Source organism: Petromyzon marinus, chromosome 39 (genome assembly GCF_048934315.1).
Source record: "Petromyzon marinus isolate PM22_M1 ecotype Great Lakes invasive population chromosome 39, UKy_Petmar_22M1.pri1.0, whole genome shotgun sequence".
Classification (NCBI taxonomy): domain Eukaryota; kingdom Metazoa; phylum Chordata; class Hyperoartia; order Petromyzontiformes; family Petromyzontidae; genus Petromyzon; species Petromyzon marinus.
In genome coordinates this window covers 15,516,163-15,538,888 of record NC_133705.1, presented here as the reverse complement: position 1 = coordinate 15,538,888, position 22,726 = coordinate 15,516,163, and the positions used below count along the sequence as shown (strand labels likewise).

The window sequence follows — 22,726 nt, the reverse complement described above, 5'->3', positions numbered from 1 at the left end:
ACACAGACAAAGCTCCCCCGTATAGCCTTGAACAGACTGTTGGGGCAACCGCTGTTTGCGAGTAGCACCAATAAAGGCCGCCACGGCACACGTGGGGGTGGTGTGGCCAACACCATGACCGGCCGCCTTTGTCTCCCCAGTGGCGATGTTTACACACCGCACCAGGTACTCATTTGAGGCTGAGTAGACCTAGGGGAGGCCCAGGACAGGTTCAAAAAATCGTCACTGGTGTTGGCCGTGAGCGGGAATCGAACCTGGGTCGCCAGGTTCGTAGCGCAGTGCACTAACCACGACACTACCGCTCTCCATCCAGCCCTCCACACCACACTTATGACCTACACCTAAAGGATGGCTCCCAGTCCCACACACCACGCTTATGACCTTCACACCCAAAGGATGGCTCCCAGTCCCACACACCACGCTTATGACCTTCACACCCAAAGGATGGCTCCCAGTGCTACACACCACGCTTATGACCTACACACCCAAAGGATGGCTCCCAGTCCCACACACCACGCTTATGACCTTCACACCCAAAGGATGGCCCCAGTCCTCCACACCACGCTTATAACCTACACTCCAAAAGGATGGCTCCTAGTACTACACACCAGACTTATGACCTACACCTAAAGGATGGCTCCCAGTCCTCCACACCACGCTTATGACCTACACACCAACACCATGGCCTCCGGTCCTCCACACCACGCTTATGTTGGTGGATACTGCTACACGACGCTGGAGCCACCACCAATGGCTTTGTTTGGAATGGAAGGGAGCTCAGGGCATGCTCAAAATCTATGCCAGTAAGCCGTGTTCCGACAGCGAGGTGTAGAGATTACTGATGTTTGTGTGCACTGCCTACAAAGAGCAAGCGACACAAGCCGACCCTCTCAATCCGCATGTGTCCATCCTCCAGCGCTTGAATTATTGATTACAGGCAGAATACCATGCAAAATGTATTTCTTTTAAGCTGAACAAAAAATACATGTTATTGCTCTGGGAATTCTTTTTAGGCCTTTTGAAATCGTTTCATATCGTACTTTTTCTGATGTTATATCGTTTTTTTCATCTTTAACTTCCTGTGTGCAAACAGGCATTAATGTTTTATTTTGTTTTGGAACAAAATTCGTCTTTCATCTCTCTCATCTTTGTGCGTTTGCGACCAAACTGAAGCTTAGATTGTTTACAAATCTTCCGAGCTTTAGTGGGTAAGGGGGGGGGGGGGGTGTTATGGTGCATCAATCCATTGATTAATAAACATAGTTCATAGTTCCATTTATTTGGTATAGCCCTGTGAGCCATTCGGCTCTTGAATCGGGTGCAACCGCAACAAACAAAAACATGAACAAGAAAACATCTTAAAGTGACTATGTGACTGTGCAAACAGAAAATCCAGGAAAAAAAAACATCAAAATATTCCTGAAATAGCACCGTACACCAAGCTGTGTGCAAAAATCCCAGTGGGATGCAAGTCAAACAACAACAACAACAACCACAAGACAACTAAGATTTAGGCCATCAGTCTAACTCCGTACTACAATAAACAAAAACATGGCCAAACCAAAAAAAACGTTTTCGAAATCACCAAAATAAATGCCATAAATGCAATGTAACAGTGATCATAGGGACTGTGACCGAATTTTTTACAATAAACTACATAAATAACATGTAACACCAAATACTAGAGCCATATTTTAGGCCACTGAATAGCAGTGGCAGCTAGGTGTACAACTCCTTTAGAGCAGTTTTGAGTGAAGATCTCATAGGTAGTGATTCAAGTTGCAGTTTATTGGCAATAGCATTCCAGACCCTGGGGTATCAATAGCAAAGGCCCTTCCTCCGGTTTTTGTACGGAAATAGAGAATGTGAAGCTGGTAAATGAGCGAAGACCTGACGTCAAATTTGTTCTTTGAAACAGAGAGGAGATCCAGTAGGTAGTCTGCGGATTTTTTTGTAAGTACATCGTGAATAAATAAGATCTGGTGCACAAGCCGTCGAACATTAAGAGATGTTAAGTTTGACCCAATGTAGAGATCACAGTGGTGAGTTGTACCGTGGTGTTTTCCGGAATTATAACCGATGTTTCACAACACGTGCTGGGAGTTATTTCTTTAGAACTTAATTTCTGAAATTTCAATTTGGTTCCTGCAGAAGCTCCTAACACGTGGAGCAAAACGTTGGACATCGTGCCGAGCAACATGCGGTGCAGCCTGAAAAGAGATTGGAGAGCTACATGGCACAACCACTAATCTTTTTGACACAACACTGGCTCCCCATCACTCTTATTTGACAGACAGCTAAATATAAATGGTGGGACAAGTGATACATCAATAACATCATTGGACCCTATCTCGCAGTCTCAATATGTACATGTTTAGCCTATTATGCCAATCCAACGCTGGGAGAGGGCCTCCCATGTGTCTTGCGGGATATGTGACCATACTTCACCATGCTGGGCAGTGCGAGAGGGAGTCGAAACTAATTTTTCCGAACGAGGGGACGAAACTGCCGGATGAAATGTAATGTTTGCGCTAATTGTTTAATTCTGGCAGTGAACCAGTAATTGCATTGCATCTTAGATAATAATCACAAAGCCGCATTGTCAGTGCATTTTCGGAAGTTTAATTTACATAATTGTCCTTATTTAATGTCGCAACTTTTGTTTACTGTAATTAGTAGAAATTACAAAGGTTTATTACCATCTATCTTGCAAACATAAGCAGATGCTTCTTGTTGATTAAAGCCCTGCAACTTTTAAATAGGTCCTGTGGGATACAATCCCATCGAGACCCATTACATCAATGCATGCTGAAATGTTTTCCCACCGTACGTATCGACCTCCATTATCTGCGCCCCTAGATTACTCTAAAGCAGCTCAGAATTCGTTTTTTCATCACCGTTGTTTTTTGAGCTGACAAGGTCCTGTAGTTTGGAAGGGGTGGTGCTCTGGAATACCGGAAAGACCCAGAAAGTCGAAACTGGTGCAGGGATTTCTTGCGTAGCAAAACATCAATCAACTGCTGGATGAAGGCTTCCCCTTACCGAGGCGGTCATGAAGGATGCTGTATTGTTTGACCATACTTCACCAACCCTGGTCAGTGTGGGTTAACGGAGCGGACGCCCAGAGGCAGTTTAGATATCACTCGCAACCGATGTCAGCCTTGGCTGGGCGTGGAACCCAAGCGGCCGGGGTTGACGGCACAACGCGCGAACCACTGAGCCACCGCTATTAACATGGAAATTAATCATAGTGATTCAACGGGCAAGAGACCATGCATCGAAGACACACAAGTGTGATCGGCCCACTCAACGGGGATTGTTTAAAATCTATAGATTTGCGCCACCTTGCACACAAGCCAAAGGTAACGTCACGCCGTAAACAAAGAGCCCGCAATCTTTTCAAACGCGATGGGGTGGGTCTGGCTTACGGAGGTCCGGAGCGTTTGAAATCCATTTCTTCCCAGAATTACCGGTTGCCATGGCAATACACGCACACCACATTCACGAGGCATTCTCGGTTTTGAATGGATTGCACAATCAATTCATTGTGCGCACGAATGGCGCGAACGCTTCACTTAGAAATGTATAGAAACGATGATTGCTCGTGCAATGTCTCTGTCCGGCCGTGTGAATTACCGGCCATGAACCTGCCTACTCTTGTGCTATGGAACTGTTTGGACAATAGCTATCTATGTCTAAATGTCCCTCTCTTCTCTGTGCTTGTGAAACGTGGACCCTTTTAAAGGAACATCTGTGCCGAATTGAAACATCCAGGCTGTCCTGCTTCCGATCCATCCCGCGTTTAACCGGACTGGATTTCGTTAGGAGCTCACAGATCATTGAACGATCTGGACAGATCCATCAGTGAGCACCTCCAGCAGATGAGGTTCCATTGGCTGGGTCATCCAGCGCTTGCCCGAGGAGTTTCCGTCTCCTCAGATAGAGGGGGATGAACGGTAACTGCACGGGCTAGAGAGGAGGTGTATATGTATTCATGTATGTTGAACTTCTTTCTAATCGTATGTAGCCAACCGTGCTAATCGGAGGTGCGAGTTGAGCTGATAACGTACAGAAGGATGTAAAGCTGCCTTGTCTTGGGGGTGTCAAGATCGGGCCTGTGTGATTCTGTGTAGTCACACCTCCAGCAACAATGGAGGGCAGAAGAGTGACGCTCACAGCATACGGGGATCTCCCTTGTCTTACTGTTACCTTTCGTTGTTATCTTAAAACAAAACTCTGATATAATCCAATACAGAGGTGCATTTATGCATGACATCGTCTTCTCTGTGATTTCCTCTTCCTGCCTCTGAAGTGCAATTCCCAAGCACACATCTCGCTATGTGCCTGTGTGATTTTCAGCCTTTTGTTCCCTTTTACTTGCCAGTCGTCTCCACGTTTTACGATCCGTGAATTATAGGACGTAACACACGGTCGCTGAAAACGTTACATTGTTCCTAGGGCACATTGACACGCTTCCTTATTAAGTTCAATTCATAACGAAAGCACTGCAAACCTGCTCTCACTCCTCTATTTGTTTATTTGGCATCACGCTGCCTTGGCAAACGATGCACGCACGCGCAATCCGATTAATCTGTTCGCGGTAATGAAGTGTACTTGGAATCTTAAGCATACAATATACCTGTGTAAAGAATCGATGTTTCATTATTCATGCACACCGTTTGCAAACTGGGTGTGTTCGTATGATCTCTGCAGGCATTCGAGGAGCCAACGTTCCCTGCTTTGGTAAATAAGACAAGAGATATTTCTAGTCGAATAGAACTATTATTTGAATCGCCGGGGTGGGGGGGGGGGAATCATTGTGTTCATGAAACTTATGCTTTCAAAAAGGTTCATCTATTATTTTTTCCTGTAGAAAGGAGGGGTTCAATATTTCGTCTGAATGTCGTTCAGGGACGACTCAAGGCCAGCGAACTGAAAGATGTATTGTTTGCTGCACTTTTCCATTATGCTACAGTTCCCATTTTTACCCAGCCATGCAGCACCAACGCATTGTACAGAATACACATATAGTAAATGAACCTTATGGCGGGACCCCGGGGTCCCCGAATAAACGGATTTAAAAATGGTAAAATCTATAATAATTTATTCATTTATTTTTAGCGACTCCGTCCCACCGCGCACATAAACCCGCCTGGCGCGGATCATTCTGTTGTCGTGTCGTCCAAGCGCAGTGAGGACGAATTCGCAGATGAAACTAAACTTTGAAACTTTGATTAGCGCATCGCGTAGAGCCGTATCGGTCGCCTTCAACAGCCATAAACTGACGTCGCAACGCAGTTTGTGCGAGAGCCGGGGGCTTATGGGACCCCGGCGTCCCGCCATAAGGTTCAAATATATAATGTATACGTACAATTTCTATTTTTAAGGGTTAGGCCACGTAATAGTTTTATGACAAATTATTGTCATTAACCCTCCCCCACCCGACAAGATGGTCCCGTTTACAAAGATATTATTCACACGTGCCACGGTATTGATCAAATTCTGACCAAGTCAGCTCCTCGAAAGTGGTTCAAGATGGTTTTTCATGACTGAATATAAGAGCCACATCAACAATTTAACATCAACGTACGAACAACCCCACCCACCCCAAGTCTTCACGTTAAAGGCCATTCTGCACGCTGAAGGTGCAATAATTAAACTTCAAAGGTACCGTCTGTCGCAAAAACATCCCTAATGAGGTTTTGTTTCGTTGATCAGAGCCAATAGGGTTAAAGAAAAAAAGGGGAAAAGTTAATTTGATTGTATATATTAACTAGCAGCCCGTTCTTTAGATGTGATTAGCTATCTGTCCGTCCATCCCTCCCAGCCAGCCAGCAAACCGTTTAATTTTAGATAGAGTCCTGTGTCTCGTTTTCCTTCCCTGTGCTGTATATCGATATATGTCTCGATGTAGCTGTGTCTTTCAATTCCCGAGTCCCCTCTCTCCCTCCCTCTCTATTGCTCTCATTCTCTCCACTGCATCTCACCCACTTCCCTCGCCACTACACCTCTCTTCCTGTTTCACACTCTCTCACACTCTCTCACACTCCTCACACTCCTCACTCTCATTATCGTCACCGCTCACTTTCCCATCTCAATCTCTCTTGCTTCTCCCAAACCCTCCCTCCCCACTGCCACTTTCCAACGCTCTCCCCTTTCCGTTTTGCCGTCTCTCTCTCTTGCTTACCTATCTGTTTCACGCCCTTTCACTCTCTCCCCGACTCTCTACTCTCCATTCCTCCACGTCTATCCGTCCCTCCCTCCATCTCGATCCGCAGTCTCCTTCCCTCACCTCGTTACCAACGCGACGCACAAAATCCGTCTCGATGCTGTGGCACGCGGGGAGACGTCATCACGCATTCTTGTCCTCCCTTCCACCCCGCACCTCCGATTTGCGCGGTTGGCTACGTACGGTGGCGATGGGAGTTCAACACGCGCACGCCGCGACGTCACCGCCTCGCACGTGCATTTGGCTGCACGCCAGCCAGGAGTCCAGACAGGAGTCCAGGCAGCAAACCTTTTGTCAAACGCCGTGTGAAAGGTAGAACACTGCCGTGGTGTGATGTGGTTAGCACATAGCGTGGCTTGGCATCTAGAGGTCGGCGGTTGGATTTGAGCTTTTTGGTGCGGAAGTTGCACCGATGATGCCAGCTTTTTACGTTCCCCAGCCACTTGCCTCTGGAATTTAATATGGGATCATTATTTTGTACAGTCATTGGCTACTTGGGCTGATACCACCAACTCGCTGAACAAGAGAAGCCAGTTTTGTAATTACGGGTGGCCTAATGCCACATGCGATCGGGAAGTCGGCGGTGCAGCCTCAGTATTGTGACCCTGAACCACCTGGACAACGGAAATAAATCTAAATAACTTAAAGCTAAATATTGGACAGGCATTCTTTCCCGGTGTGATTCGTGCCTGTCCGCGGTTTAATAAAAGGACACCACACGCTGACTGTTGCATGGACTGAAAATTGCTCATCCTTACTGAACACTCACCACCTGCAGCAAGTAATTTCAGAATATAAGAATTGTAATAAAAAAATGAACAAAAAATCCATTCTTCAACAGACATCACTGCAATTAAACTGTTGGCCCCTGCAGCCTCCAGTAATGGTTTTATTGCTAAAGCATGATCGCTGTTCAAAGCTAGACTCTGCAAAGATGGGATTAAATTACATCCTTGTGAAAAAAAATGTGTCAGGCAACAGAATGTGTCAGAAAAAAGAGTGGAAATTATTTGACTTTAACATCGAACGCCGTCAGACTGATCGTATCGCCTCCATGTTAAGCATTTTATTTCCTGAGACAAAATCCACACTCGAAGAACATTATTACGTCAAACCTATGCCTAAAAATGTTTCAGAGTTTTTTGTTAGTTGGAATATTTTTTTCTTCAGAATAGTACAGTTAAAGTAACCAACCCCTTGAAAGGCATTGCAGGTCGGTTCCAGTGTGAACATTGTTAAGAGCCAGGGTACATCAAATGTTCGTTAAAGTATTGCTCAAAGCACAGCCAACTATGTTCAACTTAATTCGCACCGTACGCAGCCATCGGAGGTATGGGGAGAAGGACAACAAACAATTTTGAAGATTTAACGATGACGCTCACTTTAGCTCACCTTCGAAATGGCCACTAGGGAAGGCTCTCTCGAGATGCCTCAAGGGGGGTGGCGTGAACGAGCTCTTGCGGCGCTGCACCTTCACCGTTAGCAACCGCCACGATGCTAAACTCCAGCGATTGATGAGGTTTTATAAAATATCACATTCAAGACTCGCGCACACTCGTGGGCAAGGGGGTGGGGGGGGGGGCGAGGAGTGTGTTTTCTTTTCTACCACACACCAGAGAAGCGTTTTGAAGGTACTTATTCTGCACACTCTGTAACTCTCTCTCTCCCTCTCTGTCTCTGTCTCTCCCTCTATCCGCCCTACGCATTCACAGCTGGGTGCATCCATTGGCTTCACCTTGAAAATGGACAATTCAAATCAAGGGTCCCGTGAACCTCAGCATCCTTTCGGCAGGCGTGGGATGCCCCTCCCACTCCGCCTACCCAACAATGGTCGCTCAATTGGATTCGGCTTCATCCACCCGATTGATGCAAAGCATCCTTGGGGGCATTTCCACGATGGGGATTATTTCTTACACAGGGTTGTGTGGGATCAGGGATTTAACAAACGTGATCGTCGGGTGACCCGGAATCATGTTACGACTCTCGATTCAGAATAAAGCGGATACGGAACACAATGGCACGGCATTGGTCACAGTCGGTGAGTCGATCCGATCCTGTGCGATGTGCTTAGGTCGACTTTTACCCGTGGCACAGGCTCGAAGTACACTTCATTACCGAGAGCAGATTAATTGGATTGCGCGTGCGTGCATCGTTTGCCAAGGCAGCGTGATGCCAAATAAAGAAATAGAGTGAGAGCAGGTTTGGAGTGCTTTTGTTATGAATTGAACTTAATAAGGAAGCGTGTCAATGTGCCCTAGGAACAATGCAACGTTTTCGGCGACCATGCGTTACTTTCTATAATGCACGGATAGTAAAACGTGGAGACGACTGGCAAGTAAAAGGGAACAAAAGGCTGAAAATCGCACAAAGGCACATAACGAGATGTGTGCTTGGGAATTGCACTTCAGAGGCAGGAAGAGGAAATCACAGAGAAGACGAGAGAGAAAAGGCTGCTGTGGTTCGGTCATGTTGAGAGACAACAGGAAAAATGACGTGGGTCAGAATGTGCAAGTGATGCAAGTGGAAGGAAAGAGATCGAGAGGAAGGCAGAAGAGATGGGGGAGGGGGGGCGATGTGGTGCGATCGGACCACGGTGACCATCGGACCCAAAATGTGTGGGACAAACGCGTGGAAGAAGAAGAAGGCAGGAAGAGGAACACATTTTTTTCTTCTCCAAAAACCGGTGATCATTACGCAAGCACGGGACGTCGTATTCGCCGAGACGGCTCTGGCAGTGGATGAGTTGACAGGGGAATGGGTGATTCTCAACTCCTACCAAAAATGTTTTGTTTCTATTTTACCAGGTGAAGCCCACTGTGAGCTACATCGCTCTTTTTCACGTGGCAATTTACGGCAGCCAATGACTCTAAACACGCGTCGATACTAAATGCGGAGGGAAACAAACGGAGGACCCAGAGAGAGAGAGTAAAATCCACGCGTCCACGGGGAGAGAAAGATGCAATCTCTAACTATACAGCAGGCGTAAGGGTCGGGATCGAACCCACAACCATCTTGTACACCAGGCGAGGTAGTTAACATCTCGTCACTGAGACTGAATGGTAGCCACAGGGGAGAGCTCTCCTGAGAGAATGTCCACCATGGAGATGAAGAGCGAAGAGCTAAGCTCATGTGCAGGTACTAGACCATGACTTTGGGAGCCCTTGATCTAGCAGTGGCTGCTGTTGTGATGCTGAAGCCACTTAGAGAGGTGGCAAAAGCCAGCTATCATTTATGAGTATGTATACTGCATGGTAACACGCTCCGGAAAGGAAGACCCACCCCATATGTGTACCTTGTGTCAATACAAGTATACAAGTCTCGTCACACGACACTAACACACATAAGCCAGTTTACAAGACGCTGCCCGAAATGTTGCTTTTAAACACGGGGAGAAACGAGTGTCTTCATCTTAAGAATACCAGCGTGTGATCGGAAACATTAATGTATTGGATACAGTTTGCACGAAAAACTCAAGGGTAAAAGCAATTCTCTTTTCCATAAAATCTGCAACGTTAAGGGCAAACAACAAGTGACTGAGCAGTTGGCAAAGGGGGCAAGTTGAGACTGCTGAGACACATTATCTGGAACACACTGAGATAGGCTACCAAGAATAGCTACGATAAGGAGATGAGGAGGCGCACAGTGGGATAACGAGGCAGCGCTGGCCTGCACATTAGTGGCCAATTTGCCTTGAAGGTGCCCTTGGTCTGGCCCTGAATTCGAGACGACAAAGTGACCTGCGATGACGCGCAAAGTTGACAGCCGCGCATTGCCGAGGATCGGGCGAGTTGATGCCGAAGTGAACATATTCACGCAAATTTTTATTTCAAGCTTTCGTGACTGCAGTGATTCATATTCTTAGTTCTTTCGGTAAAGTCACGTTGAAGGGAAACAATAAAATAATAAAATATATATAAAACAATAAAAATTCTCACGACGTTTCGACCATAACACAAACGGTCGTCATCAGGTGTGTCGGTTTGCATAAATGTATTTATTTTTAAACTGTGTATTTATTTATTTATAAAAAAACGTTAGCGCCACACGCAGCGATTTGGCAGTTTATTTGGAAGGACTAGTCCATCTATGTTCTGAAAAGAGGAGGGGGGAGACGAAAAATTTAATGTATGCTGTCTGAAAGCCACTATAAGCGTGAACAATCAATTAAGACCTGAAATGGTTTATCAAATCTTTCCAATGATTGCTAAGCCAGAATCCATCTTCTCTGTTGAAATTGTCTCTGTGCTTGTATATGTGGATAGCCTCATGAACGAATCTCTCATGGTAGCCAGATGGCTTACAAAGAACCTCTGTCTTGGAAAAGTCAATGTCATGTGAGCCTACTGAATTATAACAATGATCTGCCACGGCTGAGGTGTTGGTCCTACCGTGTTTAAGGTCTGCTTTGTGTTCACGAATGTGGTCCGAGACATGGCGTTTGGTTTCTCCAATGTAACTACTACCACAGAGGCAACTTAGTTTGTAGACACCAGGGTATTGTATGTCCGGAATCACATCTTTTACAGACGGAACCAGATCACGGATTTTATGTAATGTGTTGAAACGGACCTGGATCTTGTGGTTATTCAAGATTTTGGAGATCTTTTTTGTGATCCCCGCAATGTAGGGTAAAGTGATAGTTTTGAAAGGCTCCTCAAGAGGGTCCTTCTTCATGGTTTGAGTGATAGCTTTGCGGATTGTATAGTCGGAGTAACCATTAGCCTTAAGAGCTTGGTGTACGTGCTTGAGTTCACTGCCTATGTGTTCCTGGTCGGATATGCATTGGGCTCTATGATACAGTCTTGATGAGAGAATTCTTCTGTGATAGATGGTGGTGGGAATCGGGTTTCAGATAAGCATCCGTATGGGTAGCGTTCCTGTAGACAGAGTGGCTCATTGAACCATCAGGTCTCTTTTTAATTAGGACATCCAAAAAAGGTAGCTTGCCATCTTTTTCGACTTCCATGGTAAATCTGATGGCTGGGTGTATGGAATTGATGTGGTTGAAGAATTGGTCTAGAGCAGGCCTGCCAATCATTGGAAAGATTTGATAAACCATTTCAGGTCTTAATTGATTGTTCACGCTTACAGTGGCTTTCAGACAGCATACATTATATTTTTCGTCTCCCCCCTCCTCTTTTCAGAACATAGATGGACTAGTCCTTCTAAGTAAACTGCCAAATCGCTGCGCGTGGCGCTAACGTTTTTTTTATAAATAAATAAATACACCGTTTAAAAATACATAAATTTATGCAAACCGACACACCTGATGACGACCGTTTGTGTTATGGTCGAAACGTCGTGAGAATTTTTATTGTTTTATATATATTTTATTATTTTATTGTTTCCCTTCAACGTGACTTTACCGAAAGAACTAAGAATAACAATACAATTCTCACGTTTCGACTGCAACACAAGCAGTCATCATCATTTGAAATGTTTTTGCCGTTGGTTTGAAACGTCGTGAGAATTTTATTGTTTTATATATTTTTTTTTGTTTCACTGCAACGTGACTTTACCGAAAGAACCAAGAATATATTTTCACGTGTCGGTGGCACTGTGGCAGAGTTGCCCGACCTTGCAATGTAAAGGTTGCGAGTTCAATTCCAGGGTGGGGAATTCAATTCCAGGATGGTGAATTGAACTCACTCGGACCATTATTAAGTGGCAGCACTTTTTTGAAAAGTGAACAGCACTCCGTGGGTTTTTTGCGGTTGTGCTGTATACCGCGCTTTTTATGGTGCCATGTCCGACGTTTCGCACCGCATGCTGGGAACTTCTCCAGCAACTGTATTTAAGCTGGCATTATTGATTGAAACAACGCGGATACAACCCGAAAATACATTGGAAAGTGAACAGTGGTTATTTTTATGGATATTATAAATATTCTGCTTATATACCCAGGAAAGCCTCACATTCTCAAGGAGTGTCATGCCAAGTCGTCGCAGTCGGGGGATGATGTTGCGATGTGTAATCATAAGTTTAGTATATGTGTAATGTTCGATTTCACTCGGACAACTTTTGTCTTTCTTCGAACACCGCTTTATTTACAACTCTCAGCATGTCCTCCACATTCCACAGTATCCTGGTCACCACGGCTCGCTCGCCGTGCTTCACTCGACTCGCTCGCCACCTTTGTCTCTCCACTCCCCACGATTACTTCGCTTGCTCCGCCGCTAACTTCTTCGTCTCCGTTCTCCGCTATCACCGTCACTATGCTCTCTCCACTGCTAACTTCTTCGTCTCTGCTCTCCGCTATCACCGTCACTATGCTCTCTCCACTGCTAACTACTTCGTCTCTGTTCAGCTCCGCTATCGCTACGCTCTCTCCACTGCTGGCTGCTTTTCTTCTTCAGCTCCACTACCGCTATGCTCTCTCCACTGCTTCGTCTCCAACTCTGTCTCCCAAACTATGTCTCTCCAACTCTCTGTCTCCAAGCTCTCCACCCTTCAACTCCCCGCTGTTGACTCCAACTTTAATTCCCCGCTGTTGACTCCAACTTCAACTCCCCGCTGTTGACTCCAACTTCAATTCCCCCCTGTTCACTCCAAGCTCTCCAACTTCAACAACCTCCCTCCAATTGCCGACTCCCCAATTTATCCCCGCTCTCATTACTCCCCAATTAATTAGTCCGTGCCCCAACGACGCTCCGCGTCGTTCGCACCTGTTTCTCCGCCAGACCTTTAGGCGCCACTCTAGCCTTGGCAACAGCTCCAACCAATCACAGCCGTCCTTGGCTCTTCCAGCTTAATTGCCCTAACATAACCTGCACTGTATTCGCCTTCGCTACACGGCTGACCCAAGATAACCCGTACTGTCTGTGTTTTCATGTAATCACGCTGTTTGCACTACGCACCTTCCTACTCCACTACATATGGAGTGTTGATTTTTGTTAAAATTTGACAAGTTTGGACCACGATGCCGGCACACATTGGTCTTCTCTGGCGAAAGACGTCACGGAATCTTTAAAAGCCACCGAGAAGCAGATGGAGGGTATATTTACTGTTAATACACCGGCAGTAATAATTATCAGGACGGCCCCCTGGATTCGAACCACAACCATCCGCAACAAGTGGCGAATGCGCTACCAGTAAAGCCATGCCACTGGCAAATCGAGGCGCTTACCATTCAAATGTGGAATTTTCACTGCTGAAATATCATCCGTGGTGGTGAGACACAGTGCCCCCAGTCAGGGCTCGTTCGAGTCGGTGGGAAACGCCGACTTGGCAATCACAGCAACACCAGACGATAAAAAAAAATCAAAACCGCCAAATCGTTGGCTCGTCAGCTCGCTTGTCAACGGAACACGTGAGTGACGTCCGCAATGAGGTATCGTGGTCGCAGACCACGGGGAAGCCCACGCGCGACGCGCCGCACGATTGCCTTGCTTACGTGCGACGGTGGCCTTGTCGAAGCGCGTGCGAGGTGGCGTCACTCGGGCCCGCGACGACGGCAGTGGCGACACGCGCCAGCGGACGCTGAGAAATCTCGCCGCTGCGACAGCAACGGGCGACGTTGCGTGGCGTTCATGGTCGCAGAAATTACGGGAATATTGTCGAGCTCAAAGAAATATGCGTTGTGTGTTTTGCTGTGCTTCTTATTCATTCGCGCGGCCGATGGAGATGAAGAGCAACAATTACAATTTCACATTCAGGTGGTCAGGCCACGTAGCCGCGTCAGACGTAGCGGAGTGCATCATCGCTATGATGTCTCCTTTGTATTTGTTGATCGGGCATTGCGTTATTATATGTTGTACGGCCTGTTCTGAATGACCAGTCGCACACAATTGCAGTGTTTTTAATTTTGTGTTGTTTATTATATATTATTCCACAGTCGGTGCAACGTAAACAGATTCAGAGGTGATCGCTAATCTTTTTCCCGAAATTTTCACGAGGCAGGATTCAGTAGCGCGTGCTCCTCTATGTGCAGCAATTCATCTTTATCTTTGAATCGCGTTATCCTTCCGCGTGCGCCATAAGATCGATAAGTCTTACCCGTATCTGGAAATAAGGGTTGCTGCCACAATAGGGCGACACTGCGAATATCGTACGATACGAGAGCCATAAAAACAACAAAAATATAAATCAGAGCAGAAACAACCACGTTACAGACCACATTGAACATAGTGCTCCAACGTAATCTGTGTTAAGTTAAATAATTTTCCAAGCATTCAATTCGGTCAAACCGTGCAGCGGAGAGCGGTGGGATCAGAGGGTGGATTGCGATGCGCACTTGGAGGATGGCGGTTGTGTAAGGGCAGGGTTAGGGATCAGGGTGCCGTGGTGGCGAGATGTTAACTACCTCGCCGGGTATACAGGAGGTCGTGGGTTTGATCCAGACCCTGATGGCTGTATATTTGGAGTTTGTATGTTCTCCCCGTGGTAGCGTAGATTTTACTGTGGGTCTTTCGGTTTTTCCCTCCAAAACTTTGAATCAAAATGCGTTTAGAATATTTGGCTGCAATAAATTTCCACATAAGCCACTTTTTTGAGCTATTATTTGTGGCCAGGTCACTTCTGAAAAAGAGCTAGAGCTCAGTGGGCCTAAATGCATGTGTCTAAATGTGGAGGGGAAAACGTGAGGACCAAAAAAAAAAGGTATTTTTCCATCATCAGCCCGTAAACTATCCACTGCTATTTGAAGACCATTGCCGCCCCCTCAGTCTCGCAATCACAATCCACTGAACGCTCCATCTCCACAGCGGGCATGCTCTTGGACACATTCGCTCCTCCGGCTGCCACTCTGCTGCTGGTCTTGACCATCGACCATCCGATTAGTACGGTTGGCTACGTATGGTGCGCATGAAGTTCAACGTACACACACTAACCATGCCCTACTTGCTGGACCCCATCTTGAAATGCCCTACTCTCTGCACGTAGAGACTACCAAATGACATTCTAAAGTATCAGAGAAGACACGTTACTGCCTGTGGCGCCTACCACTAAAAATAGGCCTGTGAGACTAAAGTGTGTTATGCTCCATTAAGACCAAAACAAAGTTTGTACGAGACTTTCAATCCATCACTGCTGAATCAATCTAACTTTAGAAATTCGGTCAACTAGCCACTCACTATATGCCAACGAGACATTGCTTGAACATTTTCATCATAATTACACAATGTTTATTTGGGGTGGGGGGGAGACAGGGCAATCCATCTCGTTTAAATAGCATGCTGTCAATGAGCGTGTCCCAGCTGCGGCGAAACTCAGTCCATTATGTCGCAGATAGAAAAGAGGCAGCACTTACTTCAATGTGTGTGTGTTGCATGCATTAGGATAACACAGAGAAGAAAAGCTGAGTGTAACCCCTTTTCACCCCCTCCCCCTCCCATGATGTCTTTATGTATGTATTCGCATATAAGGCCAAACCGACACTAGAAATGGTTCACAGTTGCTCTAACTTGCTGTCAAGGTGACCTCAGACAAGAAACATCACAATGCACATCCTCTTGAAATGCTGACGTTTTTACTGAGTAGTGCACAAACACTGATTGCTTTTCACGCATTCCCCGCATTTCTTGTTTGGAACAAACGTTCGCAAAACCGACCGCTCAACGCACGACTGTCTACACCTCAGCCCTCTGTGCCGTGGAAATGTGGCATTGCATTGCCCTGTTTGCAAATAACATAGCTGAACATAATATCGTGCTTTGTCAATCCACTGGTGTATCAATAAATTGCACAAAATTGTGCATTAGTGAACCAAATACTTTTTGGAGTTTGTTCACAAAATGTGCAAATATTTACTCCCAGGCCATGCTTGAAAGGCTGTAAGAATAGAGCCACAATCAATGTGGGCTCAGTAATGACCTCAATCACATCATTATTTTATTCGCCCTATACAGGAGCAAAACATGATGTCACGTTTCGATTTAAAGCTTTTCGTGACTGCAGGGATTCATCTTCTTGGTTCTTTTGGTAAAGTCACGTAGGAGGGAAATAATAAAATAATAAAAAAATAAAACAATACAAATAAAATAACAAATAAAATAACAAATAAGTATAAAATCAAATAAAAAATAAAATACAAATAAAATAAAAATATTATAAAATATTATTATTTCCCTTCTACGTGACTTTACCGAAAGAACCAAGACATTGATATCACGTTATATCGTACCGGGCGGCATCATTCGCAGTTTGCTGGAAACATTACATTTAATAACACGGCTGTGCAACACAAAGCACAAACGTGGACAGGACAAAAGCATGCACAATGCAATTCAAATCGATGCACAGTACATTAGTGCTATAGTGTATACAGGCAGACCTCGCCGGCTAAGGGGGGTTACGTTCCTGGAAAATACCTTGTTGGACAAAACCGCGTTCAACAAATAATATACCTCATGAGGAAAATAGGGTTGCATTCCCGGGTCCGAAAGAACTACCCCCCCTTCCTCTTTGTTTAACTAATTCTACAAGACTTCCGTGCCTTGGTCATGTACTAAATGATGTCAAGTCGCTCTCCATCTCGTGTGTGTGTGTACACTAATACTTTTTATATTTCACCTCAAAACAAAACCCACGTTTCCATTCCCCTTCCCGCACCGCGTCACTCGCTCCCGACACTGTCACTTGAACGTACATGATTCACCGTTTAGTCGTCCGTCTCACGAATGTCTTCAACGAGCGGACGCCTAAGATGCATGCGGCAATGTTTGCGCGTCTGCGTTGTGACGTCGCGCGTGTTTAGTGCGGTGCATTGTCACACGGGGGGGGGGGGGGGAACCCGCACGTGGCTCGCCGAGTCCATTCCTTCATTCATTCCTCCCAGCCGATGCAGCATCCTCACGGCACGACTTTTTGACTCGCGGAGATGAGACGCCTAGCCGCGTCAAACCGCGTAAAGCCGGCACATCGCCCTCCGTGTTTCCAGGAAAACGGATCTCATGTTAGGCAAACCGTGTATAGCCGAAACGCGCGTTCAACAAAACCGCGTTTGGTGAAGTTTTCCCTGCACTTGGAACGAACAGCGAGCCGGCTGGTGCCGCTGTCGACTCAGCCTCTTCCCCCCCTCTACCCCCTCCCCACGTGACCACTCCTATTTGTGCTGAGCATGCAACAAGCAGTGAGTTCCAAATTCTTAGGATTTCTCTTCTAAGTATGCGGGCACCAGTGGACTCGTTGTTGTGCACAGCCCGTGTGTGTGTGTGCTCCACAGTCTCCGTGGTGTGGAGGCAGACGCACGGCTACCCCGCTGCGATGGGGACTAGGAAGGCGGCGACTTCCACAGTTGATCGAGCAACAACAACAAAACAATTTTACGGCTTCCGCGGCTCCAAGACGGCACACGTGGAGTCGCTAAGCCGTTCAGTGCTGTATCCATTCGTTGATGAACTCCAGGCTTTAAACGTGGTAAAAGGTCAGGGCGAAAGAAGTTATGCTAAATTATGAAGGGTGTGAGATGATGGATAAACTGTTATGCTTTTAGCAGACACTAATTAAAACGTCTTCGATATGTTTACACTTGCTCGCAGACGCACGTACGCACACACGAGGCTAGATTTTGCACACGCAAATTATTGCGACATTCGGCGCGGATAAAAGAATGAAGCGTAACTAGTTCAGCTTACGTCTGGGTTGAATATCACACCGGTAAATAACACCCAAGTCAGCCAATTAAGTGGCGGTTGTCTGAGATATGAATATACAACGTAACCCAATTAACCTTCTCGTCACAGATGTACGACCAGATGGGTGACTTTAATTAGCCGCCTTGAGGTGCGGGTGACTCATACCTTCCAGATAGTGATTAACATTTGTCGGCATACAGACAAAAACAGGCGATGAAAGGGTCGTGCACAGACGGACAACTGCCGGGTTGGAGTTGGCGTGGGCGAGGCAGATGGCACGGGGGTGGAGATGATGTAACCACGTCGTGCCAAACGATGTAAGAGAGAGAAACATTGCCCATTGCAACAATTTAACCTCGGTTGGGCAAAAGGCTTATCGGGCAAGCATCGCCTTGGGTATTGCGCTAATGATTTCGGATGCCTTGGGTAGGGAAGACTTGCGCAGAGATTCATGAGCACAAACTGCGATTGAATTCCCGCGGATACGCTGCCACGACCCATCAGGGGCACCTGGCGGGGAATGTTATGAGGAGTCTTCGATTAATTATTTGGTGATACCGGCATTGGCAGTGGAGCGTAAGCACAAATGACGACCAAAACAAACCTCAACATTTTTTGATTTAAAGCTTTCGTGACTGCAGTAATTCATATTCTTAGTTTTTTCGGTAAAGTCACGTTGAAGAGAAACAACAAAATAACAAAATATATATAAAACAATAAAAAATTCTCACGACGTTTCGACCATAACTCAAACGGTCATCATCAGGTGTGTCGGTTTGCATAAATTTATTTTGAAAACGGCATATTTATTTATATATATATAAAAATAACGTTTGCGTCACGCGCAACGATGGCAGTTTGCCAGGACTAGTCCATCTATTTTTTGAAAAGAGGAGGGGGGAGACGAAATTTGTTTTTATGTATGCTGTCTGAAAGGCACTGTAAGCGTGAACAATCAATCAAGAAGTGAAATGATTTATCAAATCTTTCCAATGATTGCTAAGATAGAATCCATCTTCTCGGTTGAAATTGTCTCTGTGTTTGTATATGTGGATAGCCTCATGAACGAATCTCTCATGGAAGCCAGATGGCTTACAAAGAACCTCCGTCTTGGAAAAGTCAATGGCATGTGAGCCTACTGAATTAGAACAATGATCTGCTACGGCCGAGGTGTTGGTCCTACCGTGTTTAAGGTCTGCTTTATGTTCACGAATGCGGTCCGAGATATGGCGTTTGGTTTCTCCAATGTAACTACTACCACAGAGGCAACTTAGTTTGTAGACACCAGGGTATTGTATGTCCGGAATCACATCTTTTACAGACGGAACCAGATCACGGATTTTATGTAATGTGTTGAAACGGACCTGGATCTTGTGTTTATTCAAGATTTTGGAGATCTTTTTTGTGATCCCAGCAATGTAGGGTAAAGTGATGGTTTTGAAAGGCTCCTCAAGAGGGTTCTTCTTCATGGTTTGAGTGATAGCTTTGCGGATTGTATAGTCGGAGTAACCATTAGCCCTAAGAGCTTGGTGTACGTGCTTGAGTTCACTGCTTATGTGTTCCTGGTCGGATATGCATTGGGCTCTATGATACAGAGTCTTGATGAGAGAATTCTTCTGTGATGGATGGTGGTGGGAATCCGGTTTCAGATAAGCATCCGTATGGGTAGCTTTCCTGTAGACAGAGTGGCTCATTGAACCATCAGGTCTCTTTTTAATTAGGACATCCAAAAAAGGTATCTTGCCATCTATTTCGACTTCCATGGTAAATCTGATGGCTGGGTGTATGGAATTGATGTGGTCGAAGAATTTGTCTAGAGCAGGCCGGCCATGTGGCCAGATGACAAAAGTGTCATCCACGTACCTCTTCCATAAGGTTGGGCGCAGAGTGGCAGTCTGGATGGCGTCAGTCTCAAATTTCTCCATGAAAATGTTAGCTATAACTGGAGAAAGGGGGGAGCCCATTGGGGTGCCCTCAGTTTGTTTGTAGAAAGTTCCATTCCAAGTGAAGTATGTATTGGTTAAACAGTGTCTCACCAGGGGGGGTACCTCAGTGTTTAGTCCTTGATGAACCAAGTCTTCAATGATTGCAATGGTGTCAGGTACAGGAACCTTGGTGAATAAGGAAACTACATCAAAACTGACAAGCAGGTCGTCTGGGGACAGGGAAATACCCTTGATTGTTGATACCAGGTGAGTAGAATTTTGTACCGCAGAGGTGGTCTTTCCAGTGAAAGGACGCAGGATTTCAGACAAAAAACGAGCTAGTTTGTAGGTGGGGGAGCTGATAGTAGAGACTATGGGACGAAGAGGTGTATCAACTTTATGTATTTTTGGTAAGCCGTATAATCTTGGTGGCCTGGCAGCAGAAGGTTTCAACGAAAACTGTTTAGATTGATCAATTAATGCGGTTGAATCAGAAATTATTTTGTTGGTTTGTGTGACGAGGCTGTTGGTGGGATCTCTTTTTATTTTTGTATAACTACCATCGTCGAGTAATTCTTTAATTTTGTTGTTGTATTCTATTTTATCCATGATAACAGTAGCATTGCCTTTGTCAGCTGAGAGAACTACAATATCATTCCTCTTTTTTAATTTATATAATTCAAAACGCTCATCTTTGCTGAGGTTGCTAGCTGGCATCTTAGCGTTTTTGAGGGTTGCAGCGATTTCAGATCTTGCTACGTCTGCAGCGATGTGACCCAGGCCCCTGAGAGCAACGTCTACTTGGGCAATTATATCATTAACTGGTATGTGTTTAGGTGTGACTGCAAAGTTTAGACCTTTAGCTAAAACGGATTTCAGACCATCGGAAATAGAACTGTTACTGCGATTAATTACGACTTTATTAACGTCTAACTTTTTGGTGTGTGGGTCCGGTCTTTTGTTTAAGAGGAGGTTAAATTTGGAAATCAGGTTTTCCTTACATTTGGTCGACATAGTAGCAGCTGAAGAGGCAGTCATATTGTCTACATGTTCCCAATCCGATGTGGACATTATTGCCGTCAATGATAAGTGTGATTTGTAGAGTGTCTTGTCTAACTGATCTAGTTCTGTGCGTATAAGTCTGATTTTTTCTGAGATAAGAGCTAAGCTAGTTTTGAAAAGAATTCGTTTCGCATTAGAAGAAGTTACAGTAGCAGAGGTGAGTGTAAATGCGATTGGTATTACCCCAGAGTCGCGGCATCTCTTCAGGAAGGTGAGAGACTCGATCAGCTGAGCTTTCTTATCCCGGAGTTTGTTGAAAGATCTTAAAGTTATGTGAAAACCCTCCCCGTAGAGGCGATTAAATTTTGATTTAAAGCTTTCGTGACTGCAGTAATTCATATTCTTAGTTTTTTCGGTAAAGTCACGTTGAAGAGAAACAACAAAATAACAAAATATATATAAAACAATAAAAAATTCTCACGACGTTTCGACCATAACTCAAACGGTCATCATCAGGTGTGTCGGTTTGCATAAATTTATTTTGAAAACGGCATATTTATTTATATATATATAAAAATAACGTTTGCGTCACGCGCAACGATGGCAGTTTGCCAGGACTAGTCCATCTATTTTTTGAAAAGAGGAGGGGGGAGACGAAATTTGTTTTTATGTATGCTGTCTGAAAGGCACTGTAAGCGTGAACAATCAATCAAGAAGTGAAATGATTTATCAAATCTTTCCAATGATTGCTAAGATAGAATCCATCTTCTCGGTTGAAATTGTCTCTGTGTTTGTATATGTGGATAGCCTCATGAACGAATCTCTCATGGAAGCCAGATGGCTTACAAAGAACCTCCGTCTTGGAAAAGTCAATGGCATGTGAGCCTACTGAATTAGAACAATGATCTGCTACGGCCGAGGTGTTGGTCCTACCGTGTTTAAGGTCTGCTTTATGTTCACGAATGCGGTCCGAGATATGGCGTTTGGTTTCTCCAATGTAACTACTACCACAGAGGCAACTTAGTTTGTAGACACCAGGGTATTGTATGTCCGGAATCACATCTTTTACAGACGGAACCAGATCACGGATTTTATGTAATGTGTTGAAACGGACCTGGATCTTGTGTTTATTCAAGATTTTGGAGATCTTTTTTGTGATCCCAGCAATGTAGGGTAAAGTGATGGTTTTGAAAGGCTCCTCAAGAGGGTTCTTCTTCATGGTTTGAGTGATAGCTTTGCGGATTGTATAGTCGGAGTAACCATTAGCCCTAAGAGCTTGGTGTACGTGCTTGAGTTCACTGCTTATGTGTTCCTGGTCGGATATGCATTGGGCTCTATGATACAGAGTCTTGATGAGAGAATTCTTCTGTGATGGATGGTGGTGGGAATCCGGTTTCAGATAAGCATCCGTATGGGTAGCTTTCCTGTAGACAGAGTGGCTCATTGAACCATCAGGTCTCTTTTTAATTAGGACATCCAAAAAAGGTATCTTGCCATCTATTTCGACTTCCATGGTAAATCTGATGGCTGGGTGTATGGAATTGATGTGGTCGAAGAATTTGTCTAGAGCAGGCCGGCCATGTGGCCAGATGACAAAAGTGTCATCCACGTACCTCTTCCATAAGGTTGGGCGCAGAGTGGCAGTCTGGATGGCGTCAGTCTCAAATTTCTCCATGAAAATGTTAGCTATAACTGGAGAAAGGGGGGAGCCCATTGGGGTGCCCTCAGTTTGTTTGTAGAAAGTTCCATTCCAAGTGAAGTATGTATTGGTTAAACAGTGTCTCACCAGGGGGGGTACCTCAGTGTTTAGTCCTTGATGAACCAAGTCTTCAATGATTGCAATGGTGTCAGGTACAGGAACCTTGGTGAATAAGGAAACTACATCAAAACTGACAAGCAGGTCGTCTGGGGACAGGGAAATACCCTTGATTGTTGATACCAGGTGAGTAGAATTTTGTACCGCAGAGGTGGTCTTTCCAGTGAAAGGACGCAGGATT

General features: G+C 45.3%; 1 protein-coding gene across 7 annotated transcripts in view; it reads right to left on the bottom strand.

Annotated features, from left to right (window-relative positions):
* LOC116950457 (neprilysin-like) overlaps window positions 1-7,856 on the bottom strand; it is a 120,228-nt gene extending 112,372 nt beyond the window's left edge. For 2 of the 7 annotated variants that reach the window (XR_012946430.1, XM_076072941.1), the window contains exon 1: window positions 7,622-7,839. The gene's annotated coding sequence lies outside the window, so the exon portion shown is untranslated. Of the gene's footprint in view, window positions 1-7,621 lie in introns of all 7 variants that reach the window. The other 5 variants (XM_076072936.1, XM_076072938.1, XM_076072943.1 and 2 more) reach the window with 4 other exon arrangements.
* Between the last annotated feature and the right edge of the window lie 14,870 nt (window positions 7,857-22,726).